The sequence below is a fragment of the Ornithodoros turicata genome, chromosome 10, assembly GCF_037126465.1.
Source record: "Ornithodoros turicata isolate Travis chromosome 10, ASM3712646v1, whole genome shotgun sequence".
NCBI lineage: Eukaryota > Metazoa > Arthropoda > Arachnida > Ixodida > Argasidae > Ornithodoros > Ornithodoros turicata.
In genome coordinates this window covers 20,465,143-20,479,995 of record NC_088210.1, presented here as the reverse complement: position 1 = coordinate 20,479,995, position 14,853 = coordinate 20,465,143, and the positions used below count along the sequence as shown (strand labels likewise).

At 45.6% G+C, this 14,853-nt stretch overlaps 1 long non-coding RNA gene across 1 annotated transcript in view; it reads right to left on the bottom strand.

Annotated features, from left to right (window-relative positions):
- Positions 1 to 5,897: 5,897 nt before the first annotated feature.
- LOC135370278 (uncharacterized) overlaps positions 5,898 to 14,853 on the bottom strand; it is a 138,295-nt gene continuing 129,339 nt past the window's right edge. Inside the window, exon 3 of the long non-coding RNA XR_010415279.1 lies at positions 5,898 to 6,027. This is a non-coding gene — a long non-coding RNA (uncharacterized LOC135370278). The remainder of the gene's footprint in view (positions 6,028 to 14,853) is intronic.

Sequence of the window (14,853 nt, the reverse complement as noted above, 5' to 3'; positions counted from 1 at the left end):
TCAAACGACCCTGCGGCCCAGAATCGTGCGTACCTTGAGCAGCGTGCTCAGATTACTTGCCCAGAAGAGGAACAGTCTCTGTTCGAAATAGCGGACCGGTATACGTACTCAAAATTGTCTATTTTAAACGCTTTTACCGGTATTTTAATGTCTCGCTGAGTACTTTTCGCCAGAGGTGTACCTGCGCCATTTCAAAGGTTTTTTATTTTTTTATTTTTTTTTATCGGTATTCTCTGCTCAATACTCTAATTATTGTTTGATGTAAAATTTATGTAATTCCGATCCTTCATGTGGCTGCCACTTAAGAAATTTCACGTAACGTACTGGCGTTCACGGTTTGGTGTAGGGTTAATGAATAAAATACATTTTGTTAATTTTTAAATTAAGTCAATTAAAGGTCATCAACGTACATTCTTGCGACCAAAGCCTCGCTAACTTCTTCAAGAGAAAGAGCCTGCCTGAATTTTGTGATTTTTTTTTCCTCTTTATACCATGTTCGGGTACACAACTTTATTTTCGCGTCCCTACCATCCCACTTTATTATTGTTATCAACGGCATAAAAACGTGACCTTCCAAACGTGACCCAGGAACGCAACACAAGCTTCAAGGTGCCGAAGAACATGAAATAAACGTGAAAGTGTGTTCCAGCCTCAGAACAGTTACTTTCCGTCAAGTCCACCAGATGCCGCTGTCTCGTCTTGTGTCCATGTATGTATATGTGTGCGCGTGCACGAGAGAACGTGTGGGGGAGAACGCGAAGAGAGTGAGTGTGTAACTTGAGGCAGGGATATTCCCAGGATGTTTGTCTCGGGGGGGGGGGTTGTTGGTGATCTGTAGGGGGGGGGGGTGGCACCCATATTTGCAGATTTTCTTCCTTTTTTGGCCTTTCTGGCAGACAATTTGGAGGGGTGTTACAAGATTTTTTGGGGTGTCTTAGGGGGTGTAGGAGGTGCTGGGAAAATACCTATCTTGAGCCCCCTTGGCAAGCCGTGCCAGTGTAGCGCGCTCTAAAGTACGCTTCGCCTCAACGCCGCTATGCCAGTGGCAAAGCATGCTTTACGGTATCGAGCGCACCGTGAAATCGCGGGAATAACTCGATTCCAAAGTTTACGTGCATGTATTCTGTAATGTTTACTTCCTGATTCTCCTATGAGTACCGTAACTTTGTACGAGCGACATCCTCAGGGAATATTCTAGTGAAAGAAAAACATAGCAGACGACACCACATAGCAGACGCACATAGCAGACGACTCCATCGGCACTGTCGTCTGCTACAGAATGCTACTGAGTCGCAGGATATTTCAAACCGTTGAGGATGCCGGAAATACACGACGTTGAGCGGATCGTGTTCACGTGCAGCAGAAAGTTATGACGTTTTACGTATCTCCCGCTCGAGTATTCTGAAGAATGTCGTTCGTAGGAATACACACTAAACCGGCGAAGTTCAATGAAAGTCGTAGGAAGGAGAAGAACAGGAACAGGAGGAGGAGGCAAAGACAGGTGTGGATTGTCTGTCCTCAACATCCCGTAGGAAGAGAGTGAAAGCGCGTGAATTGGCTTCGTGAAAATATGCGTCTCGAGTGGGGAAGCAATCTGGAGTTGGGCAGACAATCGGGAAGGCGTAAATCTCTCGCAAATGTCCATCGTACAACTCGTGCAACTTCAGTCTAACGAAAGCTTTACGGCACAAGCAATCTTCCTATCGGGGAATCCGGACTGCTCTTGGTATCGTTTCTGAATTCCTTGCTATTTATGTACTTGGACAATCCTGGTATACTTGTAGTCATCCCTTTGTGTAGTCTTTATTGACTAGCGCACGGGCTGGATTGGATCGGATGGGATCAAAAATAGGAAGAAGCTGATTCGAAAACCTTTTCCGTAATCTTTTTCTTCCGTGAGAATATTCCGTCGGTATATTCCTCGTGCGAATACACGGTTTGTGTACGATATTTCAATCTATTTCTCTACTTGTGGTCTCTACTCACTGTCTCTACTGGTGCTCGTTATCTGTCCTCCGGTTATCTTTCTCCAAACATGGCACTCAAACGAATGATTGTCTCTTATGTTAAAGCGAGAAGTTCACGGTACGGTTCCTTCGGGAAAAGCTACGTTGCGTAACTATCGTGCATCGGTATATAAAATGTAATACCCCTTCCGGGCACTTCTTACAATGTACGGCGCGGGCTGTTACACAACGGAAGATACGATTGCATCAGCCCATGGGTACTTACCAAAAGTGACAGTGTACAGCTCACGAATTCGAGATTACGTGTTGCAGACAAGCGGCTTAAAGGTAATTACATTCGAGTCCTTGTGTATTTAATGGCGTTAATTCTGGATATAATTTTTTTGTCGATACGAAACAAGCACACACACACACACTGCAGCGCAACAAAATGAAATAAAGTGGAAGGAACTCTTGGGCGCTGCTGCTGCTGATCGAGAATAACAAACGTGAAAAAAAGAAATCGTCTAGCGAAACGAAGCGTGCCTAGCTCGACGCACAACGTTTATGCTGCGATATTTGAAATCCGCGGAATGGATTTGTGACTTTCTGTAACGGCCTTTATTTTTATTTCAGTCTCTTCCAGTATTTCCTGCGGGAGGTTGGATTGGTCTTAGTAAAGAACTCGAATATCCACTTTAGCTCGGTCGCATTTCCTTGGTCCACGTGCAAACCAAACTTCCACCTCTAGATTTATTTTTTTTATTTCTTATTTTTTGTTCTTGCCTCTAACACGCAGAAGAAAACGGAAGGGAAAAAACGGCGAGCGCTACATTAGAAATACGTAGGCGTCAAGCAGGTTAGACAAGATCGAAAGTGGTGTTGGTTATAACATGAGAGGGGCACATTATAATGCTTCGCCTTTTTTTCTTTTTTTTTTTGCAGGCCTTTTTTAGTCATGGACGCGAGGTGCTGATAAACCGACTAGATGGAATTTAAAGGAAAGATTATGCGGCAGGACCAATAAAGAAAGAAAGGAAAAGGGCGTTACGTTTGAGCACTACGCAAGAAATGTCTGCGTGTTTCGAAAAACATTATTGAGGACACGCGTTAATGATAGCTGCAGAGAGGTCTGCGACCTCTGTGAATCAGCACGACGTGTACAGGCTTAGTGGTCCCAAGTTTGCGGCTTTACACCTGACCGAGGACCCCAACAACTTAGCGGGACGGTACAGGACGTTTAGACACGTGGGATTTCAAATACGGTATGCAGTGTGCCGAGATTCCAGTGCACGTTAAAGAACCCTCGGATGGACCAAAACTACGTCACGCACCTACCAGTACGTGACGTCACTCATGATCACAGTTGCCTAGCGGTGCAACATTCAAAGTCCGTCATTAAATTTTCCAGGTCGTCATATCGATAAGCAGCATGTAGTTAGGGTTGCTCCAATGAGGTTAATAGCGTTGATGCGGAAGGCAACGCAGATTAATGAACGAAAAGGCATGAAAGTATAGCTAGAGCCTAGACTTTATGAATTGAATTGTTTTGTTATGCCGTTTTGACTAGTGTGTTGTTTGATGAGCGATTCTGACGTATTCGTTCTGGGATCACAGTCCCTTAAAAGCTGTCCAAAAAGTTCCCGCTCTAGCGCGGATGTCCCAGCAGTATTTCTTGTAAACAAACAAACAAACAAACAAACAAAAGCTGTATCCGGTTCATAGTGACACATTCCTTTTGTCTTGTGTAACTCTGTTGCTACTTGCCGCAGTTGTCTCTATATCACAGTAAACGTCTCTTGCTACAGGGTTTAATTCTGCCCAATCTGGGAGCGGCCGCCAATAAAAGAGAGAAAAGAAAGAGGCAACAAGAAAGGAGACGAGGTGAAAATAACGAGACCCAATCTTCGTCTAAAAGTAATCGGGGGGGGGGGGGGATCGAGTTTCCGTACAGCTGGTCGTTGCCGAGGGACAGCCCTTACCATGTAGACAGGTACTCCCATTGAGATGTATTCAGGGAAGCCGAGATAATTGGCGATGCTGCGAGTATCCCCTTACTTACGTCCGGGACGGAATGCCTATTTCTATACGGTCAGATATGCGCCTCATCACATTGAATGGTGAAACAGCAGGACAGCAACAACTCTAAGGAAAAAGAGGAGTAGTTTTAGTCCTAAACAAAAAAAAATTGCCACAAAAATTAGTCCCTTTAGGGAGTAAATAGAATGTCAGAGAGTGGGGACTGCATTTCACGCTCCGTTCCAGGTACATAATTGTGCATGAATAAAAATACTTTGAATTCAACCGTCAACCGTGATATGTCCGATATATGAAGGCCATTAGAAGAGGCTATTAGAAGGCCATCGCGCTGTTTATGGACAAGCTAATAAAACTGTAATATGTATATAGTGTTGTCGTTTTATTGTGTTTATACTTTTCTCTGTACGCATTCATATTTTTGTATTGTTTATTGTAACACTGCGTACCCTGCTCTGTCACACTTTAGTATTGTATAAAACTGTATAGAGCAAACTTTCCTTTCTTAATTATACCACTGTATTCCCATCCTCATGTAATGTCCATTCGGACCTTTGGGGTACTATGAAATATATAAATGTCGAGTGATATAAAATCTTGCGACATGCAGATAGAGCACGATTTCGCGAGAAACAACCTCTAACTATTTTTTTTCCTCAGCGTGGGTGGAAAATTGCTAAGTTAACTAAGTTATATAGCCTTATTCCATCAAGTTCACGAAAACTTAGACGTGTAGAAAATCCAGCGAACCGGTATCCAGTAAATCCAGCGAGAGAGCCGCCGATATTTCGAACAGAGACTGTTCTTCTTTCGGAACAGTCTCTGTTCGAAATATCGGCGGCACTTCCCTTCGTACATATTTACGTAGACTGTCGCATTCAGGAGACCATTTGCGAAGTTTAGTGATTATTTGCGGTCCTAGGGAAGTAAATTTCGGTGTTAGGGGACTAAAATAGGAAGTAATTGTAGTCTAGGGGACTAGAAATTCCAATGACTCCCCATTTTACTTCCTCTTTCTTCTTAGAATGTGCAGGGGCAATAAATGTTTGAACGGGAGGGTGCGCATCACCTAGAGGGCTATACACTTACGGTTTGGATTGCACTGAAAAGAAATAGTGTGCAGCTTGTGATTCCTCGAACGTGGAGCCTCTTAAAAAAGGACTTCACCGCACGGTACGCTGAAGGATAAACCATTGCATAGAATGATAGCGTTATCACTAACGACGCAAACTAACGACAAATCGCGTTCGTACTGTATCGTTGTCAAGGCAACGGAATGTTTGATTCAACGACAAGATGTTTGTGCACTTTATTGTCCCGTTAATAATGAAGTGATTGGGAAAAAAAGGAAGAAGGACAAGTTGAAAAAAAAAAGTGCGAGCATCGCACTTTTATATTTACAATTATGCGTGCATCGGCACAGCAATCCACGTCTGTCACACTGCACTCTCCTAAATTATGGTTTCTCAATTTTCAAAATTTCTAGATTTGATGGCTATGATGACGTCACACGACGCGCAATTTGCCAACGCGTCTGGCAACAATGATTCTCCGATGCCAATTTCTATCCTCTGCACTACAGCTGCTGGCACACTTCAAACGTGGGACGGAGAGCGGAGAGCGTCTCCATGCGTGCTGTTTCTGGGAGACGGACGCCAAGGCGTCCGTTGACGCCGCCGTCTACTCCTTGAGAAACTGAAACTATGAATGTTTATGCGATCTTTCGAAAATTCGTGCAAGCATATCATTCACTGACGATATTTTGCGTACCGAGACTTCGAGCGCGATTGATTTAAAATTCAATAAACAAATAAATAAATAAATAAAAAGAAGATAAATATCGTAAATCCGTAGTGGCACTGGTGGTGGCCCGGTTCACGTTACGTCACACACTGGGTATGACCTTACCTCCACGTCCGAAGAGCGTAACGCGTCCCCGCTGAGCGCCTTCGCGAAACTGCAGTCCAGCACTAAGAGCAGAGCTAGGAGGGCAACCACGGAAGTCATCACGGGGGCCATCTGTTGTCCTTTGCAACCTTCAAAGCTGCAATAAAAGAAACAAGAAGAATTGCACTTAGAAAACTTTTTCTTCTCTCTATTCCGACAGAGATTACACTATTTTTGCGTTTGTTGCGCGTATCTTGATCATGACATCATCATCATCATCCATTCATCTATGTTGTTGTTGTTGTTGATCATGACAATTCTACAGTTTCGAAATTATGTCAAAGCACATTGTCAAAAAAAAAAAAAGAGTCAGTCCCACTCACTGTTCTTCACTGTTTCGTTGTAACAGTGTTATTCACTGGTTTCACTGTACAGCTCCCGTCAACCTTAATAATAACACTGGCAAAAATTTTGTCTCATTTCCAAGTGCGATAACAGCCACCCTGGGGGAACAAGGGGAATGTTATGTTAACAAGATCCTCGCGTTAAACTAACAGAATATTTTTGCTCAATTAAGATTTCCTGCTGGCCCCAAGGGTTGCTGTAATCGCGCTCGGGAACGAGACCATATTTTTTCCAGTGTTATTATTAAGATTGACGGGAGCTGTACATACCATTATAGGTCGATGTAATAAATTTTCTTTATATATATTCCCACTCAAGGGTGTGGAATGGGGTAATGTTCCACAAAAAAGATTTCGATTTACAGGCTCGAGTGTGCATTCTCGTGTTGTGGCAAGCCACCTAGGGAAGCAAAATCTGATTGCTTAGATGACGTGACGTAGTTATCTAGAGTCCGCCAATCACGACTCGTCTGCTTTTTGCGGCCGTAACCATGGAGACGAGCCGCCATCAGCAGCACGGGCAGCCATTGGTTGCCACAGAAAGCCAGCTTTTGACATCGTCTACGGCGATTGGCCGAAGCAAACTACATCCCAGCCGATATGACGACGAAGTGAGAGGAGGTATGAAGCAAGTTTTTTGCACCTAGGTGTCGTTGGCTATGGTCTGCCAGCGCCCTGGCAGCGCGACACAAGAGCATGAGAGACAACGCACGACTCAGGTCTACTACGTCAAGAGTGTCCGTCAAAGACAGATTCACACGTGCGTTTCTGTGTATGTGCAGCACGTAAGCCGCACGTGACCCCGTTATGCGAAGCAACATATCAATCGCCAAGATCGATCACGAGTTTTGTGGGAATCACGTTCGTTGCGGCTCAACCATGCGCCGGGAACGCTGAGGCGGCGCCGCATTTTGAAACGCATGTGTGAACCCGCTGAAGTGTTATTCAATCTTGATTTTATGACAGCGGATGGCCGCCCTGTTGCTTTCAACGGCTTTACTTCTACTTAAGAAAAATTTCTGGAGGCGCAAAAAAAAAAAGAGAAAAGAAGAAAAGCGTTCGTATAGTTGATTACTGCGCAACATTCATTCGGTAAAACATCATTTCGTATAAGAAAAAGGAAGGCGCAGCACATCCAGTCCCAACAGGAGGTAACAGCAACAGGAACTAGATGATGATGATATGACGACGAGAGACAAGTGGGTACAGGCCAGAAACCAGAGAGTGGCATTCGTTTTGCTGGTGGCAGTCCTCAGTGCCTGTCTCTGAACAGCGTTTAGTGACGTTTTTTTTTTAAGCCGGCGAGCCGATCCTGCCATTACCCCCCCCCCCCCCATTTTTAAGAGTGTACCATGAGGAAGTTATAACTTATATCGCGCGAGATTATCGGAATCGAAATTATCGTGCTAAATTATCGGCGTAAAACTGCCGTCGCTACGACACCTGAAGGGCGACAGGGCGATTTTAAAAGCAAGTATATAGCTAATAACCTGAAAAATGCGTGATCCTATACGCAGTAAAACGTACAGTGAACAGTACAGTAAAGAGAAGGTGGTAATAGCGGTCGCGCCGTTTCTGTCCTTGTAGCGGTTCCATTACACGAGGGCTGTTTGCATGGAAGTCTTCCCAAACGCAATTTACTGAGCATTAGTAGCAGCAATAAATTTTCCCGCCGAGAACGGCGTCACGGAACCCAATATAAACTTTTACGACCACGAAACGACTTTTAATGAGAGTACCAACGTTGGTCCACCGCCAATACAAGGCCTGATTGAACGCAACATTTTTTTTATTTCTATTTCTATTTTTTGTTTCCTCGTAACCTGCTTTGAGAGATTAAAGACATCGTGTCAAACGATAAAGAGTGACCAAAGGTGCAAGTGAAAAGGTGAGAAAAGAAATGGTACACATTAAAAAAACATAGGTTCACCACACGCCCCCTGCTCACTTTCATTCCGAATGATATCGCCAATGTATCATTCTGTCTGATGTATTGAAAATGGGAGTTTGTGTTTTCCTCCTTCTCCACAGCTTGGGCAACGCACACTCACTGATAGCGGACACTAAAGTGCGATAATTTGCAGAGGGGGGGGGGGGATGCAAGCAAGCTGCTGTAAGCTAGTTGTTGGCAACATTTCCCCGAGTCTGGGTACTGTGAACTAGAAGAGGCATAGTGCAGCGATCGGACGGCTGTTAGAGCAAGTGGCGGAAGTTGCGGCGGCGCTGCGATCGCCAACTACCCCAACTACAGTGTGCGGTCCCGTCGCGGGCATATGCTTTGCAAAGCCTGTCGTCTGCGTCTAAACAATTTTGCGAATTGAGATTTTTGTTCTCTTCTATTCTGTTGGGAACCATTAGTTATAACTGTAATAATAACTGTGTTCTTATGCTGCGCTTCCTGCTTACTAACTCTATGGCGTCCCCATAGACGTCGATTGCAGCGCCGCAGCTGGCTGTCGACGCGGCGAGGCTGTCGTTCCGCTGTGCTCTCCTAGTTCACCGTGGTCTGGAGAGCCATGAAAGCCATGGGGAGTCCAATTGAGGTTTCTTTCGGACATAAGTCCCGAACCATACGACGGGTGAATCCTGGTTCTTTTGTGTTGCTATCAAGGTAGCGATATCGTTTATCCCACGAGCGGAACTTTTTACACTTTAGCGCACACCTCTAAGTCCAATTGCAAGCAGAAAATCGCATACGGTGTATTTGCGCACGACCCATAACGACAGCGAGAGTTATTGAGACGGATTATTTGCAGACGGCAAGCACAGGTAACACATCTATTACATGGATTCGCTATTAGTTCCTCGCACTTCGCTGCACTCGCTCTAAGCCGTACTCAAAGTCTCTACAAACGAACCATACAGTCTCCTTGCACAAAATGCAAATGTGCTCGACGATCCCGGGCAGCTTTTCCAATGGAGTTCGAAGGAAGGTGGCTGTCGACAGCTAATGGGAGTTTGACTGCTCACGGAGCAACACGCGTTAAAGAAAGGAAGAAAGAAGAAGATGGTGAGGAAGTAAAAAAAGACGAACTGAACGTTTATCGGATGCGTGGAAAGTTTCTTCGAGGTTCGAATTCATTAACGCGTTGGCGACGTCGTCAAAATGTAAGATATGCGAGGCAGCCGCGAAAAGGAAATCGAAGGAAGGGGACGGAAAATTGATGTTTGCTCTTTAGAAAGGTTTGCACAGGGATGCTATCCAAACTGATATTCCACTCGCTTCTACTACGTATTATTCTGTTAGTTTACACAAGACGCTAAACATTCCCGAAACGGCTAAACATAGAAAAAGGAAAATAAATCAAATAAAATAAAATAAAAAGAAAAGGGTTAGAACACCACAACAAGTGACAACAACACCCATGGCAACGTGACTACCAACCAAATGACTATATGACAACACCCTAAGGAACTGCTTGCCGTAGTCGACCACGCTCAGGCGTGCAACGTCACGACTACAGTATAGTGGGGGACCGTGCGTCCTGGGCTGACTTCACAGGGAACTGTGCCGCTCATGCCCTGCTCATCGACGCCCATGTGCCCTGCTCATCGACGACGCTCTCAATCACGCGCCGCTCCCAAGTGCCCGAATATCTTTGGCCTACTGTTCTTGTTGTCAACATCTACAAGTTCCCCCCTTTTTTTTTGAGAACCGCCACCTCACACTTAATGTGCACCGACCTCGGTACGTATATTTTGTACATGTGTTCACGCACCAACGGTATGGCCGAGCGGGTTACGGAGTCCCGCTCGTTGATGGTAGCCAAGGTCGTCCTGAAGACTGGGAGTTAGTGGGTTCGAATCCTATCACTGGCTGTGCTGTCTGAGGGTTTTCCCTGGGTTTTCCTAATACTTTCGAGACGAATGTCGGCACAGTTCGCCCTAAAGTCGGCCCAGGACGCATACTAACCCATCCTTTCTTCTGTCCTCTCTCCATCGGTCCACATCTGTACACCGCCTATAGCCGCAGTTGCTTCGCGGCGTGAACACGGAATTAAAAAAAAAACATCCGTTCACACATCGCGTGTGTCTGCTTTCGTAAGCATTCTGTGCAGTAGAGAAAGAAAAAGTGAAAGAAAGGAAGGTAGCGTGCCCGCCTACTGATCCCAAGGTCGCGGGTTCGATCCCGGCCGAGCACGCCAGCAACTTGGTGGCAGGGTACAAGTTGCTTGGGCACACCGTGTTCCACGAGGGGCGCCAAATACGAAGTGCCGTGCGCAGACATTTCGGTGCAGTCGTGTGAGCAAAAATCCATCCATCCACGTCGCTCATGATTGTACGTAAAGCCACAACTACACCGCGCGTAATACAACAGGTCATTTAGGATATGCAGTTAAGACAACGAAAACTTTGTCCTTTCCCGTATGCTCTCTCAAAACATGAACGGAAGAAAGAGCTTTGAGCTGCACAAGTTGCTGCCACGACCCATCCAGCGAAAGCAGCTTTCTGATTGCTAATCACTATATAGAATGGCCAGCGTTCCAACACGCCCCACTGGTTTAAGACGGGAGTAACGGCACACAGAACATTTCCACTCAAGTTGAAGTGTCCTCTTTGGAGCAACAAGCTGAAGAATAAATGTAAGGAAAGAATTGGCCGTCTTCTCTTTCGGAGTGCCCTCTGCTATTCACTGCCGCAAGGTGGGCTGCTGCTTTCCGCTCGGTTGCAATAATGCCTGGAAACAATGGACGCGATGGCACTTTGGGTGAGAATGCCGGACAAGAGGAGCTTCTTCCTCGGATTAAAGAACACGTCCGCACTTTGAGCGTCTTGGTGCTTACTATTGTCTTCCATCCGGACAGTTTTGAGGTAGGATGCCAGCGAAATTAAAAAAGAAAAAAGAACAACAACAACAACTTTCCTGCGAGATGATGAATGGGGAGCTTCATCGCCAGGGGGCGATACTCTACCCCATTGCTGGTGGTGATGCGGGGAATGAAATAATGACCCCCTTCACAATCAGGATCGAAGTACTATGGTATCCAGAAAGGTGAAGAGAGCTTTGAGGGCAGAGCGTTGGTGGGCTGGATGTGGCCAGGGACCAAGCAATTTTGTGAGAGAGAGGGGGCGAGAGTCCAGCTCATTAAGGGATCCGGAGAGTACGGTTCGAGAAGGTTGGTAGTGTGGGCAATGGAGAGGAATGTGCTCTAGAGCTTCTACAGCACCGCAGTGACTGCATTGGGGAGAGTCAACTTCACTGCGCTGTAAAAGCCACATCGCGACGCATTCGCGAAAAGGAAAAAAAAAAAAAAAAAAGAGGCGTGCCAGTAGTCAGGAAATATTCGAACAGAAATCGCAAATCGCTTCGGAAATTCGATATACTGTTAATTCGATTTAGGTGAATACTGCATCCAGCATTCACTTACTGGATGTAAAGTTAAGGTGATAAAGAGGAGTAACAAGTGTTATCCATTTACAGAGTTGCTTATTATTTTTTATTATATCATATATTTACTATTATATAGTTATTAGATACATTTAAAATTCCATGTCAGCGCAACTGTGGATATGAGCGGCACACAGACGTGGACAGATGGAGAGAGGACAGCAGGAAGGAGTGGGGGCGTTCGGGGAATGGGGCAACAGGAGAGGAGTTCATTGGTGGTAAATATTTGGCGGAACTCTTTTTGGAACGAGGCAATTGAAACCCAATCAATGTTTTGAGAGATCGCTTAATTCTTTTTTGCATTGTTACTGTGCTGGTTGTACAATTTCAGCGTGCCGCAAACACAGTCTGGCTATCGCATGGTGTCACGTGGTCCTATAAAGGTACGAACGTACGTACAAGGTGGGTGATGGTGCTGTGATAAAGAAAAAAATGGGGAGGGGGAACAAAGTGGGTTTCCCTGTAAAAGCTATCACTTCAATAGCCGTTTCGACTTCAAAAAATCAGCCATCAAGCAATAGAGGATTTCAGAAAATCGCAGTACTCCTTGTGTGCGCGTTGCATCCTGGGAGATTACTTGAACGAACTGTTCTTCACGTTTCGTTTTCCCTGACCTTGACTCCCCGTGGACAATCGGCCGAAAGAGAAGGAACCGAAACAACTTGGAGACCTCCTCTCCCTTTGTTATCAGCAAGTTCCCATAGTTCAAAGGCGCGCTAAGCTCTCTGGGATTTTTTGAAGTCGTCTGCGACATAGTACTTGCGTGCCACATAGTGCTTAATCCCGTGTTAGCGCCGCGAAGCAACTGTGGCTATGAGTGGCGTACAGACGTGGACAGATGGAGAGAGGACAGCAGGAAGGCGTGACGGACAGGGGGGGTTAGTATGCGTCCTGGGCCGACTTCAGGGGGAACTGTGCCAGCATTCGTCTGGAAATCGGTTCTTGTGGCAATGTAATCCACCACCAGGCATGCGTTACACGTTACACCACACGTTACATCTCGAATATATATATATATATATAGTCAACCCTCGATTTATGAACCTTCGATTTATGAATTCCCTCGTTTTATGAACACGAGCACCGGGAACCAAACTTTTTCCATTCATTTTTCTCTCGTTTTATGAACCTCGATATTCGAATAATGAACGGAATTTCTGGAAACCAACTAGGAGTTGCCCAGCGTTTTTGCCCTCAATTTATGAACGGATCGTTCCGAGGTCAACAGAAACCTTCAAAGGGATAATTCCGTGGTCTTATGAATGACGCCTGAACGGACAAAACGTTTTCCAGGTATTGCCACCCTCGGTTCTTAACCCCTCGAAATCGGAACAACAAACGGGTTTTCCGGGGTCGCACAAGGTGCGACCAAGTGTTCCTGACCTCAGTTGATGAATAAGGTGGTCGCTGTCACACGGAGATTAATAAACGGAGGTTAAAAATCCCGTACGAAATCCGAGACCAGTCCCGTGCGAATGTTGTGACATCTCTCATTTCCAAGATTGACCCAGTGGAAGGCATGGTCCAAAGCAAAATTTAACAATTTAGTATTGCATAATAAACAGAGTGTGAATGCGCTAACGTCTGTTCTTTGTGAGATTGATACAGCAGAAGGCATGGTCAAAAGCAAAATAACACAATATATGGCATTATAAACACAATCCCATGTCGGAAATACTGTTGCATTTGCTCGGTAGTACTCAGTTAACTGTATTTTCGATTTATGAATCCCTCGATTTATGAACGATTTTTCGGGGAACCGAGGGTGTTCATATCGAGGGTTGACTGTATATATATATATATATATATGATGGCCAACCCTTTCAATCATACTGCAGCTCTGTGTATGATGTTTCCCGTGTCAGTAAATATGTACGCACAGGGAGCACCATTTCCATTTGAGGCACGTGTCCAATCGACGATTGTGATCAACCCTGATCGCGTCGACTAAAGAGTGGAGAGAAAGAAGAAAAACGAAAGAGAGAGAGAGTACCGTAAACCGTTTGAGTGTTGATCAAAGTGTGTCCTATAGAGATAGCGCGAACTTGAGCCTTGGGGATTCGTTGTAGCTGAAATAGCTGAGTGATGACGGTTCCTTCTTCGTTGAAGGGAGCCACCTTAAGTGAGTGCAACAGCCGTGAGGGATCGTAAATAAATTGTCCGCGGCAGCTGTGATGTTGATGCTATTGATGCTGTGATGCTGACAAAGACGAAGTAGATGGAAACGTGACAGGCCGTTGGGGTATAGTAAAGTGCTCTAAAACGATTGCGGAGCGAAGAAACTATGATTTCGGTATCCAAACACAACTATATATATATATAATGGAATTCTAATATCAAGGTTTTGAGTAAGTTATCACCAGCGACATGACTCGTTGGCGTTGGGCGTGGCATCAGTGGGGAGGTCATGCTGAGACTGGGAGGTGGTAGGTTCGAATCCTACCACCTGCTGTGCTGTCTGAGGTTTTCCCTGGGTTTTCCGAAGACATTCCATGCGAATGTCGGCACAGTTCCCCCTGAAGTCGGCCCTGCAGGACGCATACTAACCCTCCTGTCCCCTACTCCTTCCTGCTGTCCTCTCTCCATCTCTCCACATCTGTATTACGCTCATAGCCACAGTTGCGTCGCGGCGCTAACACAGAATAAAAAAGATTCGATACATGTGAAGGCGTGGCTATTGAAGGTATATAACAAAGGGGCAATATTCGAGAGAATATCCTATTTTGTATCAGGAAGAGATCACGTAAAATATTATCCCGGGGGGGGGGGGGGGATTGGTTATCGAAAGAAAGAAAAAAAAAATAGAGTCTGCCTGCCGAGACGGGCGCGTATTTCGTGAGAAAATCTGTCTACAACAATGTGCCCAGCGGCGGCGAACTCTCCACGCTTCTTGTTTGCGTGCGTGACGCCGACTGATGCGGGCCCCTGTTATTGGCTGACAAAAAAGTGTCGACGCCAAGCTAGCTTTGTAGAGAAAAATAAAACTGCACGCAAAACAAGGCGTGTGCCTCGCTATTTTGCACATCAGGTGACGTCGCAGAATGCGGACTGACACGTTGATGGAGGCTTTCTGACTCGCGAGATCGGACGCTCCCTCGCGCACCAGGATAGCGCGTACGTTTGCGTGCGCCTTTGAATGCTGGTAAGATTAATTCCAACATCTTCCGACATGTTTTTATTAAGCCCTTCC